This window comes from Aricia agestis, chromosome 8, assembly GCF_905147365.1.
Source record: "Aricia agestis chromosome 8, ilAriAges1.1, whole genome shotgun sequence".
NCBI lineage: Eukaryota > Metazoa > Arthropoda > Insecta > Lepidoptera > Lycaenidae > Aricia > Aricia agestis.
This window is the reverse complement of record NC_056413.1, coordinates 15,135,952-15,142,862: the sequence shown is the minus strand read 5'-3', so window position 1 is coordinate 15,142,862 and position 6,911 is coordinate 15,135,952. Positions and strand designations below refer to the sequence as shown.

Below are 6,911 nucleotides of genomic sequence, written 5' to 3'. Positions count from 1 at the left end.
ATCTTCATTAAATGGAAGTTTAATCATCATCATTAATAATTATTTATGCACTGCAAGTGCACTGTTTACTATTTATAGGGTCTAAAGTTAAAAGAATACCAAAATTCAGAAATCATCTTAGTTTATTTAGATCAATCGAAAATATATTAAAACATTTCTGTTATCAAAAAGATATAAATCAGAGATTATTAATAGCATACAATTAAGGAAGTTCCTAAACTTTAAACAGCATTGTGGCTGAACCTCCCGATAGCCAATCAAATCTTGTCAATCAGTAGCCAGTACACTGTTTGAGTTTCGGAACACACCTTCTTTTGGGGACCATCTATTGATTGTTAACATTGACATTGGCGAGGTTAGCCAGCTTGAGCTGTCGAATGGCGTCGAGACGAGAGGTGGCTATGTGAGTAGTGGTCCAAGCTGAAACAAAAACAGTTAAATACATTAATACATTTTTTTCAAAAGGTCACGGTAGAGAATACAACCATATCAATTTAACTACTACAAAAGTCTTAGATATAAGAAAGGTAAGAGTAAGAGAGTTAAGTTTGTCTTAAACCCTCAATAAAAATAATCAGAAAAAATGTAGGATGACTGTCCAAAAATATCCCAGCAAGATCACTGATTGCCGCCGATGCGACAATAAGGAAGGAAAATTGAAAGATAACATTATAACTACAAAAGAATTTCGACTAAGGGCCTATTTCACCACTTCCATCCTGCTAAGTGCCGAATAGACTATCCACCATATAACTTGACAGATAGAGTATGTACAATCTGTCAAAAAGTTGTAGATAGCCTATCCGGAACTTTATCGGAAAGTAGTGAATTCAGGCCCTAAGAATACTTACATTCTTTATTAAATTCTGTCTTGCTGTAAACATTGTAAGTATGTTGTGGTGGCGCATTTGTGGACACTGGAATTACTAGTGGGTTCGTGACTGGTGCTGGTGGGTTCGTGGATGGGGCTGGAGGGCTCGTGGGTGCAACAGTTGGTTCACTGGGTGTGGTGGTTATGGGTGCAGGAGCTGCTGTGGTCTCCGTGGGTGCTGCGGTTGTAGGCGGTGGGTTCGTAGTCTCTTGAGTAGCATTACAGTCCACCAGAGGTGCGAAGTCGCATACGCCTAGACGCTGAAAAGTATGATGGTAAAGGTTGAAATTACGTTTAAATATTCATATTCAAAATTCGCATAGTTATTTAACTAAAATTAAGAAAAGATTCCTGTATTAAACAGGTGAATCCAAATAATATTTAAGTATCTGTACCTAATCAGGATTTTGAAAATTCTAACGAAAATCTGATCATAATTTATAATGTTTCAAAATGGAAAAATAGAATGTAAACTTAACCAAGCGATTGCGAAGCGGAAGGGTCGAGTTGTCAAATGTGTGTTTTGTAACTAGACTTCTTTTTTTAAACCATTTAAGCCAACCGCTTGGTCGCGTAGGTTTGGCCTAAGCTTTACGTTATTATTGTTGGTCGGGTAGCCCGTCCAAATTAGGTAGATGCCAATGAGATAATCTAGGCAGATGGCGTACCTAAATCGAATTTTGATATCCATACTAATATTATAAATGCGAAAAAGTGTCTGTCTGTTAACCTCTTCATGCCCAAACCGCTGAACCGATTTTTCTGAAATTCGGTATGCAGATACTTATGATACTTATCAGCTATGTCCACACTGTGCACTTTCATCTTCAATTTTCGTCAACTTTCATATTGGCGCATTCATTAATTGAATGCGTCAAGGAACGCAACGCCAATATTGTCATTTTTGAAGTTTTGGATACGGTCAGAGTCGCGGGCATGCCTCACTGTTGACTGCGCTGTAACGCATGCCCTTGACGAACAGAAAAAGGCACAGTGTGGACAAAGCTAATTATCCCGGATATCTTGCGTCATCTAGTTACTTATAAGATACATGAACTTTTAAGATAATATAATACCTCATTGTAAGCCAAATCCCCTGGACACCTGAATGTCACGGGGTGTCGGTTGACGCAGACGAAGAACTCGTTGCAGTTGGCCTTGTTACTGTACGACTGGAAGTCTCTGGAACATTGAGGATCCCACGTTTCTGTAAAAAAAAACACATGAAAAATGTATTAACTAAAAACAGACAATACTAACAAATATAACTTAGTATGGTTATGTATGATGTTTTAAAATATCAAAGGCCGGTGATTCGTTTGATAAACATAACAAAACCTACTACTAACTATTCGTTTATCGTTTTAATACAAGCCTTTACAAGCTGTTTTGTTTCATTTAGTAGGATCTATCTTACTTATATTGTACAGCATTCAATCTTACGAAACTAAGGAAAGCTTTAATAGTAGATTCTAAAATTATTAATTATCAAACAAAACCAACATTACACTCAATAAAACATGAAACACAACTGTAAAACTTTAAAAGCTAACCATAAACGTAAATAGGAATTACATAAATGGCGGTGAGCCATAAAGGGAAGTGTCCACATAAAGGTACTAACAGATTTGAAGACAGTGAAGACGATAGCCGTAGTTGAGGATAAGGAGGTATCGCCAGTAATTCTGATGCGTTTAGCTCAGTAATGCCACCCACATATACTGCCTTTGGTATTGACTAGGAATTTATGTCCTATCTGAATTCAATGAGACTTTTATTATCTTTGAATGCAATCAGTACTAATACATATTATGAATGCGAAAGATTGTTTGTTCCCACTTAACGTTTACACCGATTTTGATGGGCGTATATACGTATACGAAAAGGGATAATTTTAATTGTGAAAAATGTACGATTCTGAGAGCTACGAAAAAATGCGGACAATAACTAGTTATACCACCGCACTCAGAGTCGAACGTTAATTAGATACTTAATTCTAATTAAAAGGAGTTTTATTAAGTTTTTAATTTTTTTTTCTCTATGACATTTTCGATATGTTAGACTGATACTGAGATAATTTTTCTGTATTTTTCCGTACGAACGCAATAAACCATTTATATACAAAACCGTGGATGTTATAATATATTAGTAGTAATTTTGAAGATATCAACAACTAATGAAATGAAGATTTTGACATTAGCATACATTATCTGTCAATCACTTCATTAAATTAAAATTTAATCATTAATAAATGTCTCTGAGTGCGGCCGGTACTTACAAAGGGATAATATACGAAGTGGATGCTAAAAAATATGTTTTTATAAAGGTTTTGTACCAACCAGACGTAAATATGGATTCAAAATCTCGGGAAAAAACAAAAACCGCAAAATATTGCGCTCATGGAATTTACCGGAAAAAGCTCAAGGGAAATGACAACGGGAAATAATGTGACATTTTAAGATATTTCAGGTAGGTAAAAAAGACACAAAAGCCATAATTAGGTTTTATGTTCAGTGTCATAATTACTACAGAACAGGTTGTATTCAGAATACAAATATTGATCTATTTTTGTACCTTTTTGAGCTGATTAGTATGCAGAAAAAAAAATATTTAATATCCGTTTATGTCCAACCATTTTGTAGTTTTGTAGAGAATATTATTCTCAATACATTAACTTTTCTCTTACCTTTGACTTTCCGATTCTGGCAGTCCACCTGATGCGCATAATCGCAGTATCCATTGAGAGAGAACATCAGGCCCTCCGGACACTCCTGCTCGAAAGCCCATCCGTCCCAGCAATTAAGGAACTTATTGCACAGGTTCGGCGAAGGAATCTGAGTTCTCTTCCCTTCGCATAAGGGATTTTTTTCAACGAGCGGATCCTTGGTTGATAGGATGAAGAGTTTGTTCTGGTACACTGGGTCGACGTTGATGTGATCCACCACGGCGTCGGATACAGGTATCATGTATGCGATGGGCGTCTCTTTCAAAATTGCCGGCTGAAAGTTAAAATAATGATCTTAAAGTATGAACTAATAAACTTAGGTCTGTTTGAACTCATAAAGTTTCTGGGAGTCTAAGCTTTTATCGGATTACAAAGAAATAAAAAAAAAACTGCGTCGTTTCTACGTCATCTAAATGAACTTAGTTGAATCGTTTTTACACCCCTTAGACCCCAACCCAATAAATCTTTGTTAAACCTAGTTGAACAATAGAACGATATACATTTTTTAGATTGTCTCATTAAAAGATAGACTTAGTCCTATTTCAACCTATTTGAGTTTAAGATGCGTTTTCGAGGAACGTGGCGATTGTGTCGTAAAGATTGGTGTAAATGTTTACTTTTTATTCTTAAAGTGAGCAAAAATTCCCAAAACATAAAATCACCAAAAACATTAGGGTTGATACAGACCGCAACCCGACGCGTAGATGCATTTCTAAATTTGTATGGATTTGACAGATTTCAATTGCGTCAGACGTCTTGCGAATCTGTCAAATCTATACTAATTTAGAAATGCATCTACGCGTCGCGTTGCGGTCTGAATCAACCCTTTAATGAAGACAAATTTCACCAAAACCATAATTTTACCAAAAACAACAATTCACCAAAACATAATTTCACCAAACTCACCCGGAACGTGACACTCACCCGCAGCGGGCGTATGAACGCGTTGAGGAAGCTCCAGTAGAGCGGGTTGCGGTCCTCCTGCCGGTCGAGGTAGTGCAGAGAGTTGCCAAACGTCTTCACCAGGTTGCCGTCCTCGTCGTAAACTGGAATATTATGTATAAAATGTTTTTTATTGAAGGGTGATAAGGTAGAAAAAATGTGGATAAAAGACTTTGGAGATGTTTTTGTCTATGTAGATAGACTTATAGTTGTAACTTTGTGGTAGTTTTGGACCGAACATTCTTAAAAGCTTTGACCGTCCGTTACTTACTTATATACTTCAGTTTGAACGGTCAACAAGCTTGAAATCAAAAATATCTTAGAACTGCGAGGACTTTTGTTTATATTCGATTAATTATTTGACGAGATAAATCTTATTACTCGTAAAGTATAAGTACCTCTACTTATACTTGTAGAGGTATATTTATTAAAATAATATATTTTATCCTGGCATAATAATGTCAGGATAAAATATAAATATTGGTAATAATTATTTGGGCCTGAAAATTTATCTCTCTTTGAAAAGTGACGATAGACTGCAAATAAAAATTACAAAACATTTTACTACGATATTCTCACCGATAAATCTAGGCACAGACAAGGATCTCTCAACTAATAAAACATACAAATATGTTATAAATTACGTTACATGGCGGTTTTTGTCCCGCGCGGCTATAAGTCATCTGAACGCAGCGTGCAATGGATACGCGAACGTCCCACTAATATCAGATTACGAATGTACATGGTCATACATCTCGGGGCAATGAACTGTGGCAAATGACTGTAGGGTTTCTTAGGGTGGTTAATATGGTTACTAGAAGTCATTGGAATTCCTTTTTAGGGTTTCGTACCCATAGGGTAAAAACGGTACCCTATTACTTCGGTGTCTGTGTTGGTCTGTCTTAATATTTAAGAGGGCTCCTATACAACAAACGTGATGGCAACAAGTAGGCACTTGAAATTTACATGAAATCCTCAATTATATTTGTATTTTAATAATACATAATTTAATTAAAACAAAAAAGTATGCCATACAAAAAACAAAATTTTAGCCTACTTTCCCTCTATAACAGTATGGAACCCTTCGTGAGCTTTTTTTAAAATAATAAGCAATGACAGTTAAAATATTATGAGCTAGTATCAGAAGAAATGTAACTAATATTTTCTAAGCTGTTGAATTAATTATACCTGAGGTAAAACACCCAATTGGGGCACTTTGAGAGACCAATCTACAGTGAGTTTTATTTGAATTGTTACTAATTTTTCTATCGAAAAGTGATGAGATGATGACAACAATACGGTTTGGTCTCCTATACGTTAGAAGTTTACCTTAGATAAACAATATTATTGTAATTATTTATCTCATTATTTTCAGTATTTGTAGTTTCAATTAAATAATATGAATTCAAGAGTGCAATTCACTATTTCAAATTATATTTCAACAATACATCTTCAGTAGTTTAATAATGCATTTTATTTATATTTTTTTAATAATTTTATTATTTGCAAAAAAAAAATGTTTAAAATCTCACAGTATGAAAATTTTGGTACAATAAATTAATTAGGCAAATCATTACTTACATAGCAATCTCTTCTGCCTGCCCTCCTTGTTAACATCACTGAGGCCGCCGCAGACCGAAGCTACGAACACTAAGGCGGTTAAAAAGTGCATGGTCCTTGAGGCTCACGTCTAGTAAGGACAATGTCAGGGCTAAACCTTATTCGCTAGCTTTTATAGGCGCCGACTTACACATGTAAGCTTAAAGCTACAGCAAGGATGTGTTCACAAGCTCACTGTACGTAGGCTTAATTGAGCTTTTTATTGTTTTTTACTTTGAAAGCTTTTTTTTAGGAATATCGGATTTATACAATTTTGATATGCAAAATTTATGTAAGTTGCATAAAATTGTATCTTTAAAAATTTAGGTCTAATATTAGGGCTAGAAAGTTGATTCGTTTTTTGAACCCTGTTGCTGAGTAAAAAGGCCGAATTTAATACCGCGTCTGTTTTTTTAGATCTAAGATTTTTAGTATCATAAAAAAATGTATTCATAGGCAAATTATTAATGGACCTTCGTCATTTGGTCGAGTTGTGTCAATGCAAAGTTAGTCGTGATCTGTCGGCTGGGTTTGGCATAAAGCGACCAAATCATCTGCCTATGAATCAACTTATCTGATAGTTCATACCAATCAGATGTTAAATGTATGTTAAAGTTTATCTCAGGCTTCGAATTTATCTAATATAATTATAAAATGTTCGTTTCATAGTGGTTGTGCGCGAACTCCTCCAAAACTGCTCAACCGATTTTAATGAAATTTTGTATGTACCATCGAGGAAGTTGATTCCTATGCAATTGACAGACCAACGTTATT

The 6,911-nt window shown here is 35.2% G+C and overlaps 1 pseudogene; it reads right to left on the bottom strand.

Moving 5' to 3' along the window:
- Window positions 1-311: 311 nt before the first annotated feature.
- LOC121729563 lies at window positions 312-6,210 on the bottom strand (annotated as a pseudogene).
- Between the last annotated feature and the right edge of the window lie 701 nt (window positions 6,211-6,911).